Source organism: Nilaparvata lugens, chromosome 5 (assembly GCF_014356525.2).
Source record: "Nilaparvata lugens isolate BPH chromosome 5, ASM1435652v1, whole genome shotgun sequence".
NCBI classification, from domain to species: Eukaryota; Metazoa; Arthropoda; class Insecta; order Hemiptera; family Delphacidae; genus Nilaparvata; species Nilaparvata lugens.
This window is the reverse complement of record NC_052508.1, coordinates 74,288,003-74,312,970: the sequence shown is the minus strand read 5'-3', so window position 1 is coordinate 74,312,970 and position 24,968 is coordinate 74,288,003. Positions and strand designations below refer to the sequence as shown.

Below are 24,968 nucleotides of genomic sequence, written 5' to 3'. Positions count from 1 at the left end.
GATGCGGTAATCCGTTCTCCCTGTAACAAGTTACAGTTCTTGAAAACTCAGAAAAAATAAATAATTATGAAACAGAAGGGAAGCATGCCTGTGGTGACTAAAATTATGATTAACCTTCAAAGTGTGACTATAAGAATTATTTTTGCGTTTAAAAATTCAATGAATTATTGTACTTACTACAGAGTAAATATATAAGAGCATCATACTACTACTATATACTCCTACTAATAGTAGGATAAAGCTGTGTCTATACCAAAACTACTAGTAGTTCTTTGAACAGTAGACCTCACGCAGTATTCTCATCCACAAGTACCTGATTGATACTATAGACCTTATATTTATGGAAATACAGCAATAGACTGGCTTCTCCACACATCTGTGTAATCACTTGTCAGCTGATTTTGATGAATAATTCTATAGTCTGATTTCTACTCTAATATTGGGTATGAAGGAGGCTCCTTTTTCCTTTATATATCCTTGAAATGCAAAATTTCCAAAAACCTTGTATATACGTCGACGCGCAATTTAAAAAGGAACAACATACCTGTCAAATTTCATGAAAATCTATTACCGCGTTTCGCCGTAAATGCCCAACATATAAACATATAAACATTTAAACGAGAGAAATGCAAAACCGTCGACTTGAATCTGAGACCTCACTTCGCTCGGTTAATTAACAAAATTTAATAACTTAATCCTTATAGATTCTATTGGATTGAATAACTTCTCATACACATGATGAACATATGTGTTTGTAAAGTTCCGTTCAATCTTATAGAATCTATAAAGATAAGGTTAATAGAATTTTGTTAATAGCTTTGTTGTAAACCCAGCTTAATAGTTCAATATTAATGTTCAATATTTTTCAGCTTTAACAGAAAACAAAATTTGTTTAATAAATTCAAAGCAATTCAAGATATATTACATTTTTTTCACATTAATACCTATTGTCATGTTATAATGGGAGTATTTAATTAGCAAAGGTATGCTATACCTAAACAGTATAATGTCAGTGGAAAAAGATATAAGAACAACGTTGCCGATGATCCTCTGTCTTGGCAATGCCTTCTATAGACGGTAGCTGATACAGATTTAGTGATGTGTAATAACTGTTCTCGTTTAAAAGAATCAATTATATTTTATTAGGCAAGAATATTTCCAATAATTCTATAATGAATTTTCATAATTAAGATGAAATATTTTGTTAATGAATTATTTATTCTACATTGTTAAAAGCCGATCCGGCAACAGAGCAAAGTGAGAAAGAGTTAGTGCTATCTGCTGTGTTGAATAATAGACAAGGATAGTAGTCTTAAGGTAGGCGCACACAGATCGTCATCGGACGGACGGCACGCATCGGATGATTAGATTTGATGCATTATTTTCAATTGGAGTGCACATACCTTTCCGCATCGTATTGGTATGCGCACTCCAATTGAAAACAATGCATCAAATCTAATCGTCCGATGCGAGCCGTCCGTCCGAGAACGATCTGTGTGCGCTATCTTAATACCATTGCTAAATAAAATCTGGTGTGGCGCACTCACACAACTTTCCTTGCCGTTATGAAAATTGATCACTGACGCTAGTGTTCCCGCGCATCTCAAGTCTACTATTCAAATATTTGAGCCAGCTGATGTCAGGGCAATAACGCTGGAGACACACATGAGGTTGCTATCTCTCATAGTGAATGATTTAATAGAATCAACAATATTTGCAATTGAATAATCACCATTTTCTCGAATTAAAGCTTATTTCAATTTTAGGTGAAAATGTTACTGAACATTAATAATTGTAGAGATTTTCATGCTCAATCTACTCCACTTGATTTTTTGTTTCCAATTGTATCTGAAGCCTGATAATTGGGAATCTATCTGCATTGATGGGGCGGAGCTCCTGAAATTTTTACAGATATGGGACTTGTGGCAGTTGATAGAGCTTATCGATGACTTATTTAGGTATGAATTGATCAAAATCGTTGGAGCCGTTTCCGTGAAATCACTAAAAACCCTGTACTTGACAACATTTTCGCCATTTTAGCCACCATCTTGAATGCATTTGATCGAAATTGTTCGTGTCGGATCCTTATAGTGAAAGGAGCTTAAGTTCAAATTTCAAGTCATTCCGTTAATTGGGAGATGAGATATCGTGTACACAGACGCACATACACTTATACACCCACTACACCCACACACACACACACACACCACACAACACACACACACACACACACACACACACACACAACACACACCACACACACACACACACAACACCCACACACACACACACACACACCACACACACACACACACACACACACACACCACAAACACACACACACACACAAACACACCCACACACACACACACCACACAACACACACACCACACACACACACACACACACACCACACACACACACACACACACACACACACACACACACACACACGCACACCACACATACAGACCAATACCCAAAAACCTGTTTTTTGGACTCAGGGGACCTTGAAACGTATAGAAATTGGGGTACCTTAATTTTTTCGGAAAGCAACACTTTCCTTACCTATGGTAATAGGGCAAGGAAAGAACACTTTCCTTACCTATGGTAATAGGGCAAGGAAAGTAACAAACATTGACATTATAACGTGGACTTCACTATAGTAATTCTTTATAATTGAGTTTTTCTTATTATCATTATAATTATGTATGGTATTGTATAGAATAAATATGAGAAGTTTATTATGATAACTATTCCATATACTTTGAATACAATACAGAATTGTTGAAACTATATAAAAAAATTGAACAATGAATACTGTATAGAAGGAAAGAGTTATCCATTTATTGTTAGCACCTCAGTGATTGGTGAAGAGCAGAGCGTATTGTTGATTTCCATGGTTGATATCCAGCGATCTCGCGCCAAAAACTTCCAAATCCGAATTACGCGCTCATGAATTATTCATTTACTCATTCATCGATGACACGGTGAACAATGGATGCTGTCTACGTTGCCACTGACATTTATCTCTCTCCTTTTCTCGTCTCGTCTTTTTTCTCGCATCCTCTGATCCAAGAAGAATCGAAAACAAAAGAAGTAAAGTCGGACAGCCGCGCTTGTTTGATGAAGCGTCGAAGCGTCCTATCAAAACACAATAGCGGCCAAGACGTGCGTCAATGATTTAAAAACAAAAATGGGCAATAAAATGAGAGCGAAGATACAAAAAATGGGCAATAAAATGAGAAAAGAGACATGAAAATGGACCGAAAAGTAGGCAGCAACCGAACTAGTCGACAGAAAAATTGGGTCTGTGGAAAATTAATAATGAAGAAGGAAAATAATGGAAAGAAAATCAGCTTTTAACCTTCGTGCCAACCAAACCATATCAAGACCACTCCTCTTCTCCTCTCAAAAATGTATTAAAGGAATTGTTTATAATCGTAATTATCATAAGAGTTTGTAGAAGGTAAAGGACTGAATGTTTCTTATCGAATAGGATCAATTTTATACAATAATTGTTCTTATTGACCGAACGCAGTAAGGTCTATGTTTTAATTCTGATTTTCTTCCGTCTGTCTGTATGTATGAAACATGGATATCCATAGTTGGAAAAGCCCTCCAATCTTCCATCCTTTTTTTTGCACCACTTTATTTTTTTATTTCAATGTGTATTGTTGTTGTTGTGTGTTGTTTGCATGTATTCTTTTTGTTAATCTCTGTATTGGACTTGTATGTGTGTGTAAAAAAGAAATAAAGTGAATTGAATTGAAACCGGTGAACAGATGACACGGATACTTGTGGATGAGAAAACTGCGTGAGGTGTACTGTTCACAGAACTAGTAGTACATCTATATCTATATAATAAGAGAGAGTAGGGTTGTGTGTGTTCGTTTGTTCTTTTGTTCGCATCAAAACATGTCAACTTGTGGATTGCATACCGGAAAAACGGGAATGATTTAGTTCTCCTAATTTTGAACATAGATTCTAAAAATATCAATCTCCTGCACCTGGAAGCCCAAATTTCATTTTTCCTTCTAGATTTTTCAGAATTAATGTTCAAACTTCATTAATAGTACATACGATTTCATAAAAAAATCACCAAATCATATGGTCGGAATTAAAAATTTTATTATGATAAAGAACTGGATTATACACGTATACAGGTGTAAGTAGTAGAGGGAAATTATGTTTGACGCATTCAATTATGTTTAATTGAAAGGTGTCATATGATACATGATTCCTATACAGGATTCCAGAGAAAAGATATGGTGAAAACCGCACATCGATATCTCAAACCTTTCAAAATTTATTCTCATTCATTTCCTTTGTTATAGTATAGAAGATAATAGATAAATGGAGATATATCAATCTATCTTTCATCTTCTATTCTATAATAGTGGAAAGGACTGGCTTAAACACGTATACACACGTGTAGAGGATAAGGGAATTATGTTTGACGCATCATCACGTCTGAACTACTGGACTGATTTACTTGAAATGCTGCTTATAATTCTTAATCAACCGAGGATTCTTATAGGCCTACTTTCAATTCTTCTGGATTTCATTACGCCAAGTTTTAAAATAGACCCTTGCGAAGCACGGGTACCTGCTAGTATAATATAAATGAATGTCTGTTTGTGTGTTAGTTTGTTTGTTTGTTTGTTCCCTATAGACTCGAAAACTATTCGACAGAACGGCATGAAACTTTTGGAATATGTTGTGTGAATATTGGGGATGGTTTCTGACCAGAAAGTTGATAGGAGGACTAATAATAACTATATATTAATCAGACCTATGTTTTCAAAATTGTCGGCCGAACGGCTAACATAGAACGGGAATATGATCGTGATTCAAGATCATGTTGTGATATAATATGATTTAGCACCTGAACTTACCAGCTGTAATAAACACGTCACTCTGTGATAAAATTGTTTACTGGTATTAAAACGGTAGTTTTAAGCACATAGAAAGTACGTATTGAGATGTAGATGAAAATATTGAGATAAATTTCATGATTCACCAAATAAAGTCACGTGTGACATGAGATACATTGACTTTTTGGCGGTACGAAGTTCGCCGTGTAAGCTAGTTATAAATAAAATCAATAACTCCAGGGGTTACCTGAAACTACCTTTTGAAAATACAGTAGCCTCTCTCTTAACCGGACACCTTTAAACCGGACATCGGTTTAACCGGACTACACTCCACGGAAGTGACATCTCTTTACCGGAAAATAATCATCAGCACATCGGTTCAACCGGACTGGATTGGCAGGAAAAAGTGTAAAAAGCTTAGCAACTAACTATTTCTTGTGTTTTGTGTTCACAGTATCATAATAAAGCGCTAGTTTTATTATTTTTACGTAAAAGTCATTATGGCTTATAAACTACAAAATATGCGTACCAATTTAACGAGTTTTAGGGAACGTCGGTTTAACCGGAAAAAACGTTATCCGGACTGGCCTCAGTCCCGATGAGTCCGGATAAGAGAGAGGCTACTGTAATAACTCCACACCTTGGGAGATTTTTCAATATGATGTTAACAATAATCTTCATAGGCCCGGTTGCACAACAGCCGGTTAAATTTTAACCGTGGTTAATTTTATGAGAACCAATCAGAGAAGGCGTTTCTGAAAAGACGGCTTCTCTGATTGGTTCTCGTTAAAATTAATCACGGATGAAATTTAACCGGCTGTTGTGCAACCGGCACATAGACTTGTTCCAAGCTCCAAACTGAGTTCAACTGGATTTGAACACACATGATGAAAATTCGAACGATAATACAGTACCAAGGTTGCACCGTTACAATCGTTTAGAAGCGTAAGAATAGAATATAAAAGAGAATAGCTGTTGATGACCGAGATCTGAAATAATTTCTAAAAGTGATAAATCAACGTCTAAACTTCGAACAACGACAAAAGCCACAGATCTAATCAGGATTTCTTCCTGAGCAGTGGATGTGAGGATTTAGTTCCATAATAACGGTTCCTGATAACTGCTCCATTCAAGTTGTCGGTTATGTTGAACCTTTACCGCTTTTCGACATTCAGCTTCCATTACAAGTAACCTGTATAAGGAACATACAGAGAAAGAAAAACATTTTTAATAATAGGAATTATTTATTTATTTATTTATTTATTAGATAGAGCGAACAATACAATAGTCGGAAAAGAAAAAACAGGCTATTGCCCAAAACTCTTCAATTTCCTGATTTTGTCACAAATCGTCCAAATATTATGTAGATTATGTTCACTTCAATTTCAACACCAAATCTTCAATCTGAAACTATGAATCAGAATAAAACAAAGAATTTCAAATTTAGATAGATTGATAATGATACTTTACAAATAGAAAGAGAAAAGGAGAAAATAGAAAGGAAGAGAGAAGAGGATCAGATTGGATTTCTTTATTCATGTATGTTAAATGAGGAAAGAGGAGGGAATAAGAGGAAGGTAAAAAGGAGAGGATTAGAAGGGAGTCTTTATTGATGTATGTTACAATATACTTATATATTGTTATATATTTTACATAACCTCTAGACTGTGTATTCCAAATTAAGGTTTAAAGCAGTTTTGGGTGAATGCCTGTTGTTTTTACCTGCATTGTATCTATTGTCCATGAATAAATGAAATGAAATAATATATTCTGGCTCACACTAATTCAATTTATGTGAAATATTTATTCTATGTTTGGTTTTGAATAATCTAAATTTAAAAATCTACCCTGTGAAAATGATTAGGGACTGAAAGTTTTGTGAAGTGAACAACAAGACTTAACCTATTTCGGACGACTATATGTAACCTTATCTAAATTTGGGAGAGGAATAGCACAAGGTTACCTTATTTTTTCTCTCCCTATCATTTTGATGATGTACTTATTGTATGAATCAATATAGAATAAAAGGAGAATAGGAGAGGATTAGATTAGATTCGAGTTATTTATTCATGTATGATAAATATATTCTGGAATATACCTAAAGACACGAGGAGGAACTGAGAGAGAGTAATCAATTATTTATTTCTCACTATGAAGAGGATGAGTAAAGGAGAAAATAAAAAGATAATAAAAAAAGAGAGAGAGACGAGAGAACAAGATGACAAGTGAGTAGAAGAAGTAACAGAAAATAGAAAAGAGAGAAAAGGTATTTGGAAAAGTGAATTGGTGCAGAAAAACTATAAGTAGAAGATAAGAATAAAGTGTGACAGTGAATAAATAATATAAGTGAGATGTAACCAAAAAAGTGATAATGGTAAGAGATTGACAATGAGAGAGATAGTTATATCTGTATAAAGTGAGTTCATATAAAGAGATTATAAAGAGATTGATTGATTGTACTTTATTTATGTAGATTACATTATATACTGGCTTATACAATCATACAATAGCTTACAATACAGCTAAGTTTTAGATGAATTCACATAGCATAAACTAAGAAAATAATTATTGAACTGTACAATGATATACAAAAAAATCAATTTAGAATAACTATACAAGATAATATTGTAATGCATCTACATAAATTGGCGGAGCTTTGGACATATCAATGTCCATTCTTCGGAAAGAATATTCGAAGTATCCTTCCCACTAACTCTCTACCAAAGAGACTGAGAGTGAGAGAGATAGTAATATAGATGAAGAATGAAGTGAGTTCATATAAAGAGATTATAGAGTGTGAGAGAGAGATTGATTGATTGATTGAGTACTTTATTTATGTAGATTACAATATATACTGGCTTATACACTTATATACAATAGCTTACAATACAGCAAAATTATGGATAAATTTACAAAATATAAATTAAGAAAATAATTATTGAGCTGTATATAATATGAAAAAAAAAACAATTTGTAATAACTATAGATAAAATTGATAATATTGTTATGCATCTACATAAATTGGCGGAGCTTTGGACATATCAATGTCCATTCTTCGGAAAGAATATTCGAAGTATTCTTCCCACTAACTCTCTACCAAAGAGACTGAGAGTGAGAGAGATAGTAATATAGATAAAGAATGAAGAGATTATAGAGTGTGTGTGTGAGAGAGAGAGAGCGATAGTGCGTGAGTGTAATCAGAAAATAAGTGGAACTTTCTCTGTAAGTATAGTGAATCCTACTAGAGAGCTCCATGGTACTATCTGTCACTATGAGAAAGAGATTGTAATTTGTAAATATTTCTAGTAATTATTTTCTTGAAAGGTAACGTGCATTCTCCTGAACAGGATATGATTCAGGATATTTGAAAGATCATTCACGTTAATTGTTGTTGTTACAAGAAAATGGTCACTTTAGAGAAATTCTGCTCTAAAAATTAGTATGTCATAGTTTATATGAGTATGTCATAGTTCTATAATAGTCATTATATTCATGTTTTATACATTCAAGTTTTTGCGTTTTACGTTTCACTGCACGAACGTTTTTGAGTTGTGGCTCACAAGCATTTCATGCATGGAAAAGGAGGTGTGTATAGTGAGGTCCACGTTGTAATGGCAGAGGAGAAAGATAGGAGAACAACGTTGCCGATCCTCTGTCTTGTCAATGCCTTCTATAGATGGTAGCTGATACAGGTTCATTGATGCAATATTAACTGTTCATCCTCTTTTAAAGTAATCAATTATATTTATTGAGCAAGAAATGATATTTTTCAATAATTTCATAATTAAGATGAGATATTTTGTTGATTACTTGATAATTATACATTTTTAAAAGACGATCTGGCAACAGAGCAAAGCAAGAAAGAGATAGCGCTATCTGCTTTGTTGGATGATAGACAAGGATAGCAATACCATTGCTAATCAAACACTGCCATTATAACGTGGACCTCACTATAGTAGCAAGGTGATTGCAGCCAAAACAAATTATTTATTTATTTATTTATTAGAACAGTCACAAACACGATATTTGGAAAGAGAAACAGGCAATTGCCCAAAACTTCTTCAATTCCTTGATTTTGGCACATAAATAGTCCAAAGTGAGGTTAAGTTTAAAATTTCTGTTTTCACCAAAGATTAACACTCAGAGAATTATCAACTAAATTCGAAAAACTTTTCTCAGTAAATAGTGTTTATGTGATATTATCTTGTTCGGTAGACAAGTGATATGTTTTTCTCATACTAAATCCGATTAAAAGTTGAAATCCTTTTGAATATAAAAATTGTAGAGTAGTTTTGTACTTGAAATACAGTCATAATATCAGAACATAAAATTTCAAATGTCCGATATTTTTTTCCGAATATTATTGTAATAATAATACCGAGGGTGATGCCCACATAAGCTCTTAGGCTTGTGCGAGGGTAATGAGTGAAAGGGATGATGATTAGAGATGATGACTACTTTTTAGGTAGACGGGACCGACGGAGACGGGAACATTTGCTAATGAATTTCTGAAATTGAGAGAAATATATGACAAAACCCATAAGAATTATTAAATGAAAATACTAAGAAATTTTCAAAAAACACAGATTTATTGATACTTAGAAAGACCGGTTCCGGTTTTTACACCATTGTCAATCTCTGATAAACCAAAATCAAATGAAAGAGCAACAGAATTTATACCAGTAGGCTTTGTGATGTCTCTGTTATACCGTTAAGTGGGAGGAGACTGTCTAGCTGGGCCAATGGCAGGCGTTCATGCCCTTTACCAATAGCCTACTAGTATATAAATTCTGCTGCTCTTGTATTCAGTTTTAGTTTATCAGAGATTGACAATGGTGTAACAACTGAAACCGGTCTTTCTAACTTTCAATAAATCTGTGGTTTTTGACAATTTCTTAGTATTTTTATTTAATATGAATCTTCTTCTTCTTCTTCTTCTTTGGCTGTGCCTTATCCCATTTAAATGAGGTCGGCATTCCTTCCTCTTAGTCTGCCTCTCCACAAAGCCCTATCCATTGCTTGCTCACTCCTCCAACCACTCTCCCGCTATTCTATCTCCCCACCTCATCCTAGGTCTACCTCGTCCTCTCACACCATCCAAAACCAAATCCTGTCCAACATAATTCTCCTCCCGTCGCTGCACATGCCCAAACCACCTCATCCTTGTCTCCTGCATTTTCTTTCCCAGTGGTCCAACTTTTACAGTGCCTCTGATCAATTCATTTCTTATTTTATCTCTTCTTGTAACCCCACACATCCATCTTAACATTCTCATCTCAGTCCCTTCCATCTTACGTTCCTGTTTCATTGAAATGGGCCATGTTTCTGTTCCATACAGCATAGCTGGCCTCACAACTGATCTATACACTTTTCCCTTCATTTGACAATTCACTCTGGTTTGGCCAGAGCATTCGAACTGTAGCGCCAAAACGCCAGACTGGTTCTGCGAATAGCAGGCTTGTGTTTGCGCCGACGCAAACCGTCCTGCTTGCTTGGCATTCTGGATGTTTTTGTGAGTCGTCCCAGTTCAGTTTGTCTTGTCTTGTCTCGTCCCCGTTGTTGTGAAGACCGAGTTTGTATCTTTGTCATGTAATTTCGATCGGAAATTTCTTGTAATTGATTGTTTGAGTGTAGTGTGTGTGAATTATGAGTATAACAGCGTAAATAGTGTTGAATTGAATTAATTTGAATCAGATTTGAATTTATAAAGAATCCAGTTTGAGCTTTGTTCAAAACGCAGTACATAGCCTGCAAGTTGAACACAGAATCAACGAAAAGACAGCCCGGAAGCCAGACCTGTCTTATTCCCAGATTTTCATCCCACCCTGAACCTGACCAAAACACCTAATAAAGGCTTAAAAGGGCAAGTAGACAAAATTGGATTAAATCTGGTGAGTTTTTGCTCTTTTTTATTGTTCATTAATGCAGAGTTTAACTGTACAAATAACCTTGCTCAAATTGAAGATTAAATTTTGCCCCTTGTTTGTATTTGATTATTTGAATAGTAAATTACAGTCCTCTAGTAGCTCTAGCCTGAGCTTTGTTCAGAACACACTCTCTTATCACAAAGAACACCACTCATTTTTCTCCAGTTCATCGATCCACAATTTATTCTATGATTAAATACCACAATATCAAATTCTCAACTACACAAGAAGCTCATAAGAATTCGTGAAAAAAATTTCTAGAGGAGTAATGTATGATGTAATGTAGTATGTACTGAGTTTGCGGTCGTAAGTGCTTGAAAATAAAAATGTCCAGTGAATTGAGTTCACTCATTCCTGATTACATGACTACTCCACACCTCTTTAGGGAAACTTGTTTCTCTTGCATTGAATTTGCTTTTAATTCGAATACACAGCTGTAGACCTCCCAAATCACAATATTTAGCATCAAATCGAATGATGAAAAACGTTCCCACCGAACCTGTCTCTTCAAATATTGAACTTGCCTCACTAATTTATTATTCCGTGCTATAGTGAGGTTCACGTTATAATGGCAGTGTTTGATTAGCAATGCTATTGCTATCCTTATCTATCATTCAACAAAGTGGATAGCGCTATCTCTTTCTCGCTTTGCTTTGTTCCCAGATCGTCTTTCAACAATGTAGAATTAATAATTAATTAACAAAATATTTCATCTTAATTATGAGGTCCTTGTTTTAATGGCAGTGTTTGTTTAGCAAAAGGTATTGCTATCCTTGTCTATCATTCAACAAAGCGGATAGGGCTATCTCTTTATCGCTTTTTTCTGTTGCCAGATCGTCTTTTAACAATGCAGAATTTATAATTATTTAACAAAATGTTTCATCTTAATTATGAAAATTCATTATAAAATTATTGAAAAATAGAATTTCTTGCTTAATAAAATACTAGTAGTTCTGTGAACAGTAGACCTCACGCAGTATTCTCATCCACAAGTACCTGTAATAGAAATACAGTAATAGACTGGCTTCTCCACACATCAGTGTAATCACTTGTCAGCTGATTTATGATGAATAATCCTATAGTCTGATTTTTACTCTAATATTGGCGTATGAAGGAGGCTCCTTTTTCCTTTTATATTATCCTTGAAATGCAAAATTTCCAAAAACCTCGTATATACGTCGACGCGCAATTAAAAAAGGAACATACCTGTCAAATTTCATGAAAATCTATTACCGCGTTTCGCCGTAAATGCTCAACATATAAACATTTAAACATTTAGAGAAATGCCAAACCGTCGACTTGAATCTTAGACCTCACTTCGTTCGGTCAATAATTGATTATTTTGAACGAGAATGAACAGTTAATATTACATCAATAAACCTGTATCAGCTACCGTCTATAGAAGGCATTGACAAGACAGAGGATCGGCAACGTTATTCTCGTATCTTTGTCCACTGTCATTATAACGTGGACCTCACTATAGCATCGAATACCAATCAATGACCACCTCTATAACTGCTTCAAAAAAAATTCGTATCTATGTATTTAAATCGTCCACTTTGTATAAGATACATTCTTTTAGAAATCAAATAATTTCCATGACATGATTTTGAACTGATTTGTAGTCGGTTGAAATTGGAACAAACAAATTGGGAATAACATGATTATAGTGCCAAACCAAAATGTATAATACTTTTGCACTGAACATATACATTTATTTACAATCGACGTGGTTTGAATTTTTTGATCAATACAATAAATTGCAATCAAATTTGACAGGGCCAGTTCTTCAAAGAACTTGTGAGAATATTGATACAAGCTTGATTCATAAATAATATTGAAACCCTACCTTATAGAAATAGACACGGCCAGACATCTGTGTAATGCATGCAATGAATAATCCACTAATCAGCTGATTGATTATGAATAATTCTATAGTCTCATCAATCACTATAGAATGTAATGTGTATAGATTATTGACCGAGCGGAGTGAGGTCTAAGATTCAAGTCGACGGTTTGGCATTTCTCTAAATGTTTAAATGTTTATATGTTGCGCATTTACGGCGAACCGCGGTAATAGATTTTCATGAAATTTGACAGGTATGTTCGTTCCTTTTTTAATTGCGCGTCGACGTATATACAAGGTTTTTGGAAATTTTGCTTTTCAAGGATAATATAAAAGGAAAAAGGAGCCTCCTTCATACGCCAATATTAGAGTAAAAATTAGACTATAGAATTATTCATCATAAATCAGCTGACTACACAGATTACACAGATGAGTGGAGAAGCCAGTCTATTGCTGTATTTCCATAAGGTCTATAGTTTCAATCAGGTACTTGTGGATGAGAATACTGCGTGAGGTCTACTGTTCACAGAACTACTAGTAGAATATGAATTCTATAAACATATCAGGATGTGGATTCTGTGATTTCAGTTCGCTACAAATCACACGACAAGGTAAAAAATATCAGGTTTGACCAAGATACAAAAAATGTAAGTAGAATCGACTCAATCAATGAAGCATCTAATTGAATTCTGCGCACTAGTGACTGCGCATGTTTTTGATGTGATTGAGCTGAAGCTGGACGGTCACAACTCATTTAATTGCAGGCTTTGAGAAACGAGGAGTTGATTAGCTGAGTTTTCCTGGTCTTGTTACGGTGGGATTCGTAAGCGAATCGCCTTGTTAATTTCGAGTCAAGAGAATCTCAAACAACCTGTGAATAATTTGCTGGGATACCGTGAAAAACTTGTTAATAACTATTGATAACTTGATGATAGAATGGATTATTATCTCCCAAGGTCCTCGACTACAACTAGAATAGAGAACATATGGAATACAAAATGTAATCAGTTAACTGTGAAAAAAGTAAAAATAGCTGTACCTTATCAAGCTGTTTTGTAACAAAATCAATTTAAAAATTTAAATACTGTAAAGGATTGTCTCGGATGAAAAAATCCTGAAAAACATCCTGAAAAGGATGTACTGCACTGTAAGAAGAAGAGGAAGAAGAAGAAGAAGAAGAAAAAAAAGAAGAAGAAGAAGAAGAAGAAGAAGAAGAGGAGGAAGAAGAAGTGTTCAGCGAGATCGACCACTAAACTCAGATGAAAATATCTTCATTTCGATGAGGTAAAGTTTGATAAGTGGACGGGACTAAAACGTCTCAACTCCGCCAAAAGGAATTATTTTCTCCCTTTCTCATCAATACCTGAAGAAATTAATGCTCATGTATGTATGTATGTCATGTATGTATGTATGTATGTATGTATGTCATGTATGTATGTAAGGAGGCGGCACGAAAAGTGGAAGCTTTCACTGGAAATATTTGAGTTTTTATTCTAAAATTGGGTGACGATCACCTGATTAGCAGCACATAGCACTATAGTGATGTCCACGTTATAATGGCAGTGGAGAAAGATAGGAGAACAACGTTGCCGAACCTCTTTCTTGTCAATGTCTTCTATGACGGTAGCTGATACAGGTTTATTGATGTAATATTAACTGTTCACTCTCGTTTAAAAATAAACCGTTATATTTTATTAAGCACGTTACTATATTTTTTTAATAATTTCGTAATTAAGATGAAATATTTTGTTAATTAATTAATAATATACACTGTTGAAAGACGATCTGGCAACAGAGTAAAACGAGAAAGAGATAGCGCTATACGCTTTGTTGAATGAAAGACAATATTATACATTAACTGTTCATTCTCGTTTAAGATGATCAATTATATTTTTCAATAATTTAATAATGAACTTACACAATTAAGATGAAAAATTTTGTCAATTAATCATCAATTCTACACTGTTGAAAGACGATCTGGCAACAGAGCAAAGTGAGAAAGTGACAGCGCTATCAGCTTTGTTGAATGATAAACAAGGATAGCAATACCATTGCTAATCAAACACTGCCATTATAACGTGGACCACACTGGAGTACCGGTTCAAGTCAAGAGAAAGTGAAGATCTAAATCAAAGGTCACGAGAATGACTGAAGTTTGGACTGTTCTGAACACTTTTCGACAAGCGATGCATAACTTTTACATAACACTTGGCACCAAACTTCGACGCCTTTAAAGGTGCGTACAGATATACGCGCCGCGAACATGAGCAATTCACTTTTAATCAGCTGACTATATCTGTATTTTTACAGAAACGGTAAGATACAGATATAAAAAGCTTGGCATCAGCTGATTAAAAGTGAATTGCTCATGTTCGCGGCGCGTATATCTGTACGAACCTTATTATGTACTAGCAGGTAACCCGTGCTCCGCAAGGCACTATTTATAAACTTGACAAACTGAAAACCTGACCGAGTTGAATCTTGAAGAGTTTGTAATATGCCTAGAACCATCCTCTGATAATTAAGAATCTATATGCAAGATTTCAAGTTAATCAGTCCAGTAGTTTAGACGTTATGATGCGTGAAACATGATTTTCCTATCCCATACGTGTATAAGCCAGTTATTTCCTTAATAGTTATTGACCGAACGTAGTGAGGTCTATCTTTTAACTCGGATTTTCTTTTGTCTGTCTGCATGTAACGCAATTACGGCCAAACGCGTTCAATGAGATTTGGCAGAAATATTCCTTTTTCAACTGCGCGTCGATGTATGCAGAAGTGTTTTTGAAATTTTGTATTTTAAGGATAATATGAACGGAAAAGGAATTCCTCCATACTCCGATATCATTATATCATCTACTCTGAAGATAGGATTAATCAGACTATAGAATTATTCATAAATAATCAATCAGCTGACAAGTGATTACACAGATGTTTGGAGAAGCTAGTCTATTTCTGTATTTCTATGAGGTCTATAGTTTCAATCGAAGAACTTAAAGAGGTATGCATCGTTAAGTCATCAAAAAGATAAAATAACTCAATTATAAAGAACTAGCCGTCAGGCTCGCTTCGCTCGCCATATCCGTCTAGCCAGGGGGCTCCGCCCCCTGGACCCCCGACAGGATCGTCCAAGAATGAGATCACCAGGTTCGCTTCGCTCGCCTGCATTTTTCATTATTATCATATTATATTAGGACAATCCAGTCGGGGGTCCAGACTAAACGACTGGCTAAACGGATATGGCGAGCGAAGCGAGCCTGACGGCTAGTAATATAATATTCCCAGGATTGAAGTAACAGTGTCCAATCAATTTTTCCGCGATAAATGCATTTAAATCTTCAACTTGGTGCCAACCTAACAGAATCAACTCAACTTAATGCCAACCTGACAAAATTATTAATTTAGTTGCCAGTTAAAAACTGTTTCGAAGAGGTACTCTATCTAGATTATAGTTCTATAGTAACATATGATATGGAAATTTCAATTCTAATTAAGAGATTGGGAGAAGAAGAATATACATGCTAAAAGACGAACTTTAAACCCTTAAAAACAACCCTTAGAGTTAAAATATTGCCAAAAGATTTCTTAGTGCGCCTCTAAAGGGCCAACTGAACATACCTACCAAATTTGAACGTTTTTGGTCCAGTAGATTTTTAGTTATGCGAGTGAGTGAGTGAGTGAGTGAGTGAGTGAGTGAGTCAGTCAGTGAGTGAGTGCCATTTCGCTTTTATATATATAGATTACTTTAGTGAGGTCCACGTTATAATGGCAGTGTTTGATTAGCAATGCTATTACTATCCTTGACTATCATTCAACAAAGCGGATAGCGCTATCTCTTTCTCGCTTTGCTCTGTTGCCGGATCGGCTTTTAACAATGTGGAATAAATAATTCATTAACAAAATATTTCATATTAATTATGAAAATTCATTATGAGATTATTGTAAAATATACTTGCCTAATAATATATAATTGATTCTTTTAAACGAGAATGAACAGTTATTATCACATCAATAAACATCAGCTAGCGTCTATAGAAGGCATTGACGAGACAGAGGATCGGCAACGTTGTTCTCCTATCTTTCTCCACTGACATTATACTGTTATAAGTATAGCAATACCTTTGCTAATTAAATACTCCCATTATAACATGGACCTGACAATAGGTATTAATGTGGAAAAAAATGTAATATATCTTGAATTGCTTTGAATTATTGAACAAATTTTGTTTTCTGTTAAAGCTGAAAAATCTTAAACATAACTATTGAACTATTAAGCTGGGTTTACAACAAAGTTATTAACAAAATGTTAGTAATTTAATCTTTATTCATTCTATTAGATTGAACGGAACTTTACAAACACATATGTTCATCATGTGTATGATAAGTTATGTTCAATCCAATAGAATCTATAAGGATTAAGTTATTAAAATTTTGTTAATTGACCGAGGGAAGTGAGGTCTCAGATTCAAGTCGACGGTTTTGCATTTCTCTTGTTTAAATGTTTATAATATTATGTAGGGCATTTACGGCGAAACGCGGTAATAGATTTTCATGAAATTTGACAGGTATGTTGTTCCTTTTTCAATTGCGTGTCGACGTATATACAAGGTTTTTTGAAATTTTGCATTTCAAGGATAATATAAAAGGAAAAAGAGCCTCCTTCATACGCCAATATTAGAGTAAAAATCAGACTATAGAATTATTCATCATAAATCAGCTGACAAGTGATTACACAGATGTGTGGAGAAGCCAGTCTATTGCTGTATTTCCATAAGGTCTATAGTATCAATCAGGTACTTGTGGATGAGAATACTGCGTGAGGTCTACTGTTCACAGAACTACTAGTAGTTTTGGTATAAACGCAGCTTTAAACTACTATTAGTAGGAGTATATAGTAGTAGTATGATGCTCTTATATATTTACTCTGTAGTAAGTACAATAATTCATTGAATTTATAAACGCAAAAATAATTATTATAGTCACAGTTTGAAGGTTAATCATAATTTTAGTCACCACAGGTATGCTTCCCTTCTGTTTCATAATTATTTATTATTGAGAGTTTTCAAGAACTGTAACTTGTTACAGGGAGAACGGATTACCGCATCCGGTGGTAATAAAAAATGAAGAAAAACGAAATAAATTGAGCAGCAGACGTTCAGACAACAAATTACCATCAGTCATGCACTGCAGTCACCTCTATGCTGGCTGAAATATGGAAGCAGAGAAGCATCACAATCTCAAGGCTAACACATATCATTGCTAGAAATATTTCCCGATTTTAAGTTCCGCATTGCTTTTAGTCATAATTTTGTTTTCAATAAGCAGCGTACATTATACAATCATAAATAAATATAGAAATTCAAGTACCCTTTTTGCTTTCCTTGCCCTATATATATATATATATAGTTTTTTGACAACATTTTCGCCATATTAGCCGCTATCTTGACTTGCATTTGATCGAAATTGTTCGTGACCAATACCCAAAAACCACTTTTTTGGACTCAGGGGACCTTGAATCGTATAGAACTTTAGAAATTGGGGTACCTTAATTATTACCTAATAATTAATATATTACCTATTATTACCTAATTATTACCTATAATAATATATATATATATATATAGGTAATAATTAAGGTACCCCAATTTCTAAAGTTCTATACGATTCAAGGTCCCCTGAGTCCAAAAAAGTGGTTTTTGGGTATTGGTCACGAACAATTTCGATCAAATGCAAGTCAAGATAGCGGCTAATATGGCGAAAATGTTGTCAAAAACCGGGTTTTTCGCGATTTTCTCAAAAATGGCTCCTACAATTTTGATCAAATTCATGCATAAAATAGTCATTGATAAGCTCTATCAACTGCCACAAGTCCGATATCTGTGAAAATTTCAGGAGCTCCACCCCATCTATGCAAAGTTTGATTTTAGATTCCTAATTATCAGGCTTCAGATACAATTTAAACAAAAACATTCAAGTGGAAAAGATTGAACATGAAAATCAATTAATGTTCAGTAACATTTTCACCTAAAATTGAAAATAAGCTTGAAATTCAAGAAAATGTGATTATTCAATAATTGCAAACTGTTGGCAACTGTTGATTCTATTGATCATTCACTATGAAGAGATAGCAGACTTCATGTGTCTCCAGCGTTATTGTCCTGTCACCAGCTGGCGGATCTTTTAATAGTAGACTTGAGATGCGTGGGAACACTTGCGTCAGATGATAAATTTTCAAAACGGCAAGGAAAGTTGTGTGAGTGCGCCACACCAGATTTTTGTCGGTATGTGTCGGGTCGTGCCGTATGATGATGTGCTGAGAACTGAACGTGCTTCATTTATGTGAAGGAGAGATAACGCATATACGTCGTTGCCGTATCGTGTCGACCGGTCTTATGAGGAATATATATAGCGGTGAGTAGTTGATCAATAATATATATATTGCCAAATTTTCCTGCATATTCCATCACCACCACATGTCTTACCTCAGGCCTATTAATTGATTGAGTTTTTCGGAGCAATTATGAAATATAATGAACCATTCAAAATATAAAAATATGGAACCAATTTCAATTTATTCAATAAAAATAGGCCGAAGTAGTAGTGGATATTTCAAAATTGGGATTTCAAGATTATAAACCCCAATAGCACACACCAGTTAGTCAAGACAAGACAAGACATGATCAGACACGTTCAGTCACAATACTTCACATAGTTGCTTATGAAGACATGTCTAATTGCAATGACTAATCAGTGTGAGTTGCGTCATAAGCAACTATGTGAAGTTTTGTGACTGAACGTGTCTGATCATGTCTCGTCTTGACTAACTGGTGTATGCCTAGCCTAACGGTAACGATACAGATAAAATCAGTTGATGAAGATTTGTGGCGCATAAGTCTGTACGCAGTTCAGAACAACAGGGATAGAGTTAGACTGAATAACGTATAATGTGGTTAAGGCGTTGATATGGGCAGAATACGAACTCTCCATTAGAATCAAAAGGAGGGGTGATCTGATTTACGATTCGAATAGGATTGAACACAAACTTTGCCAGAATTAGGTATCGAGGTATGAATTCGGAAAGGATCAACTTTTAATTAAACCACCAGAGACTCAACAAAAGTTGTGTGCCATGGGCCAGTAGCCTACCGCATTCAAAAACCGAATATGATTGTCTGCTCCCGAGTGGTCAGCCGCTATTTGATTGAATCGACAAAGATTCGAATTCTGCTGGGATCAAATCAATAGAAATTTATTAATTGGAGTTGCATGTTATGGAATTTTCGAGCTCGCTCTTATCTTGGACTTTTTTCGTGCGGTTGGCCAATTCCATTCTAATATGGGAAATAAAGTTGGGAAATTCTGTATTGAACTAGATGGTCTTTATTATCAATGTTAATTCAATGTAGAAACTTGCTGATAGGAGATCAGAATGTTATGGAATTTTCGAGCTCACGCATATCTTGGACTTTGCGGTAGGCCAATTCCATTCTAATATGGGAAACTCTGTATTGAACTGCGATGGTCTTGATTATCAATGTTTATTCAATTTAGAAACTTGGTGGTAGGAAATCAGAATCAATATAATATTAATTACAAGATTAATATCAAAGCATGTGGCGAAAAAGCAGAAGAGGAACCTTCAACTCACATCTATTGTGTTCCACTTTATAATATCTTGTTTTCACTCAAATTTCTTCTTCATTATCATCTCTTCCTCCTCCTCTTCTTCTTGTTCTTCCTCTTCATCTTCTCCTTCTTCTTCATCCTCTTCCACAATCATTATGGTCAAAGTTCAAGTATGGTTGCTCTATTAGTTCTCTTTTAGATTGGTGGTGTTGCAGCCGAATGTTACTTCTTTTCTTCTTCTTCTTCTTCTTCTTCTTCTTCTTCTTCTTCTTCTTCTTCTTCTTCTCTTCTTCTTCTTCTTCTTCTTCTTCTTCTTCTTCTTCTTATTTGGAGTATTTGACACGAATCAGGGGGGGGGGAGAATGAGAGTGTATAATATTAATCAAGCACTTGCTGCTTGACCGGCCATCTAGTGGCCGAATCCGAAAACAGTAGTTACTAGTCAAACTATCGACCAATCAGGAGAGAGTAGAGGTAGCTGGGAATGAGAGGCGTGGCCAAGTAGGTGTCGAAATCTGAAACTTGCTTGTGATTGGTCCGTCATTTCTATGCTGAAAATGGCTGTTATCTATATAAAAGCGAAATGGCACTCACTCACTCACTGACTGACTGACTCACTCACTCATTCACTCGCAGAACTGAAAATCTACCGGACCAAAAACGTTCAAATTTGGTACGTATGTTCAGTTGGCCCTTTAGAGGCGCACTAAGAACGGATTTGGAAAAATTTCCACAGATACGCCCCAAAATCTGCGTTTTCCCAGCGTTTTCTCAGCTTTATCGAAAACAAATGAAACGAACAGAAAATGTTCAAATTCAGTACAAAAGCTCAGCTAGGGTGTAATAATGTTGTGTTAGAAGGAATATTTGCAATAACGTCAAAGATATGCCCAAAATTAGCGTTTTTTTTTGCTTTTTCTCAGATTTATCGAGAGCAAAATGTACAGAAACAGTTCAAATTTAGTACAGAAGCTAAGCTAGGGTGTAATAATATTTTTTTTTTGTGTAGTTGAGAAGTTGATATTGTGGTAATTATTCATATTGAATGAAAAAGACTAAGAAATTGTCAAAAATCTCTTTATCAGAGATTGACAATGGTGTAATAACCGAAACCGGTCTTTCTAATTATCAATAAATCAGTGGTTTTTTGACAATTTCTTAGTCTTTTTCATTCAATGTAATAATATTGTGTTAGAAGGAATTTGCAGTAACGCCAAAGATACACCCAAATTCTGCGTTTTTCCAGCGTCATCATCATCATTATTTTTTTTATATCATTATCGATATTTATTATCATCATCATCATCATCATCATCATCATCATAGTGAACATCCTCATCAACTTGATGAAGCTCGTCATCACTGAAAATGAACTGGTCTCCATTTGCTTTTCCTCCGTTCAACGAGCAAACTCAATTTCTACGTGCTCTCATGACTAGCATCTACAAATATATATGGCAAGAAAATGGATGAAGACCGATGAAACCCGTTATGAAGGAGAATGTATGGAGATTACAAGAGTCAACATCAGTTTGAAGATGAGGGAGTAAACAGGGCTGAGTAAGCAGAGTCAGGTCTGGCTTCCAGTTCTCTAACAAGTTTACTGAAAATATCAAATATTATAGTGAGGTCCACGTTATAATGGCAGTGTTTAATTAGCAATGGTATTGCTATCCTTGTCTATCATTCAACAGAGCGGATAGCGCTATCTCTTTATCGCTTTGCTCTGTTGCCTGATCGTCTTTTAAAAATATGGAATTAATAATTCATTAATAAAATATTTAATCCTAAATATGGAAATTCATTATAAAATTATTGAAAAATATAATTGATTATTTGAAACGAGAATGAGCAGTTAATATTACATCAATAAACCTGTATCAGCTACCGTCTACACAAGGCTTGACAAGACAGAGGATCGGCAACGTTTTTAATTATGAAATTCATTATGAAATTACTGAAGAATATAATTTATAGCTCAATAAAATATAAATGTTTATTTTAAACGAGAATGAGCAGTTCATATTACATCAATAAACCTGTAATAGCTACTGAGAAGGCATTGACAAGACAGAGGATCGGCAACGATGTTCTCCTATATTTCTCAACTGCCATTATAACGTGGACCTCACTATAGTATAATTCTAAGACTAGAAGGCTTAGGCTATAACATTTTAGTATAGCGCTATCTCATTCTCGCTTTGCTCTGTTGCCAGATCGTCTTTTAACAATTTACAATTAAAAGTAAATGAACAAAATATTTAATCTTAATCTTTAAAATTCATTATGAAATTATTGAGAAATATAATTTATTTCTTGATAAAATATAATGATTATTTTAAACGAGAATGAGCAGTTAATAATACATCAATAAATCTGTATCAACTACCGTCTATAGAATTCATTGACAAGACAGAGGATCGGCAACGTTGTTCTCCTATCTTACTCAACTGCTATTATAACGTGGACCTCACTATAGTTTTCGTATAGGGGAGGAAACAGTCTCCAGTGCTGAGTAAGAAAGGTCAGTTAAATATGAAGATGATGTAAATTTGTGTACGAGAAGAACTGAAAATGGCTTTGAGTTATCTAACAAGTTTCCTGGAAAAGATTTCCCTGATTGAATTGGAATTTTCTTGGTCGATGAGAAAAATATGTTGAATGAATTGGGTAACAAAAATAATTGATCTAAATGGATCATATTGAACATATTGAAAAGATACATACACTAGGCTACATCGGATACATTAAGGATACAGAATATCATACTGACCTCTAGATTATAAGTTTATTGACGAAGATGTTGCTAATGAAATAGTATATTACGCTACAAGCACAGAAAGCTAGTGTTTACGGTATGAGGATAGTATCTCAAGAACCAGACGACGTAAGATTCTCAAAGTGGGGTGGAAATTTCCGATCTCACCCTTCTGAACAAGATGCACCATATGGCACAGTTGTCCAAACACATTTTTAAAAAAGTTAGAACAGCAGTCTCACCTTTTTTAGTTCCATGTTAGCGGCCGGAAAGGGTACTCTTTCCGGCCTTAGCCGGAAAGAAACCTGTTCTGAAGTCAGACGAGAGTCGTTTGCAAACAATGTCTTTCAGATCTACGTAGGGACTGGAAAACAGCTGCTTTCTGTGCAGTGTGGCGAAAATGAAATTTCCTTGTTCAATGACTAAAATATGCATAGTTTTCATGATACAAAAACATATACAGTAGTAGAGAGAATAAACCTTGGAACGAGAAAGAACAATATTGTATGTGCTTTTTGGGGTGTATTTGATTGTATATTTGTTTTTTCACTTTTTGTGTAGTTAAGAAGTTGATATCGTGGTAATTATTCATACCAAATTGAATGAAAAAGACTAAGAAATTGTCAAAAACCACAGATTTATTGATACTTAGAAAGACCGGTTATTACACCATCTAAGTCTTTCTAAGTATCAATAAATCTGTGGTTTTTTTGACAATTTCTTAGTCTTTTTCATTCAATATTTGTTTTTTATTTTTTTGAATAAAGAATATCTTATGACCTAGAAAGACATAATGGTGGAAGAAAGAGTCTTGGTGAAAGAAAGAGTCTACGAAAAAGGTTACTCTTGAAAGATAGTTTGATTATCTTCATAAAGCCCCGCACATTCATCGATTTTTCTCGTACGATATTTTGCCGTCCTTATGAATTCTATCACATTAAACGGAACTTGACAAACATATTCTGTTTGAAATCATCTGTTAAAAAAATTATAAGGACAGCAAAATACTGTACGAACAAAAATCTATGTGTTTGTGCGGGGCCAAAGAAGAGGAATGAGATTGTGTAGAAGAGAGGTGGAAGAGAGAAAGAGTGTCGAAGCAGAGGAGGAAATATTCGAAATTTGATAAAGAGAAGAGAGTGATTGAGGAAGAAAGAAGAGAGAGAAAGTGAGGAGAGGGAGTGAGTGTTGGAAGGGTAGATCACTAATGCCGACAATATCCGAGGTAGATCAGAGGTGTTGGAGACGGGAATTGCAATACTGAGCAGCTTAGAGACCCAGGGATGCAAAAGCCTCTAGCCTCAAGGCGGCACTGTTTGCATATGGTGAGCTTTACTTTGCATTTGCGACCTCTCAAGCTGTACTCACACTTCTCTCGGTCATGTTTGCAGTCCCAGTTTCATCACGCTAGTCCAGCCAACAGAGCTGCCTTAATTAAACACACAAAGAGCTTACAAATATTTTTCATTAACAATTGAATTGGATGAGACTAATATTAACGGGATTACCTACTTGTCTCTTAAAACGCGTTTGCTACTTTATTCTTTACTAGCCGTCAGGCTCGCTTCCCTCGCCATATCCGTCTAGCCAGGGGGCTCCGCCCCTGGACCCCGACTGAATCGTCCAAGATGAGATCAGCAGGCTCGCTTCGCTCGCCTCCATTTATCATTTGAGCATTTTTATCATATGTTAGGACAATCCAGTCGGGGGTCCAGACTAAACGTCTGGCTAAACGGATATGGCGAAGCGAAGCGACGGCTAGTAATATAATATTCCCAGGATTGAAGTAGCAGTGCCCAATCAATTTTTCCGCGATAAATGCATTTGAATCTTCAACTTGATGCCAACCTAACAAAGTCAACTCAACTTAATGCCAACCTGACAAAATATAATTAGTTGCCAGTTAACAACTGTTTCGAAGAGGTACTCTATCT

At 35.1% G+C, this 24,968-nt stretch overlaps 1 protein-coding gene and 1 long non-coding RNA gene across 4 annotated transcripts in view; one reads left to right on the top strand and one right to left on the bottom strand.

Moving 5' to 3' along the window:
* The window catches only part of LOC111047541 (tyrosine-protein kinase Src64B), a 259,140-nt gene that overhangs the window by 156,827 nt on the left and 77,345 nt on the right, over window positions 1–24,968 (bottom strand). The window lies entirely within an intron of this gene.
* LOC120351519 lies at window positions 5,379–17,719 on the top strand. Its single transcript, XR_005571442.1, has 4 exons — window positions 5,379–5,502; window positions 12,905–12,908; window positions 16,063–16,071; window positions 17,710–17,719. It is a non-coding gene; the product is annotated as an uncharacterized LOC120351519 (long non-coding RNA).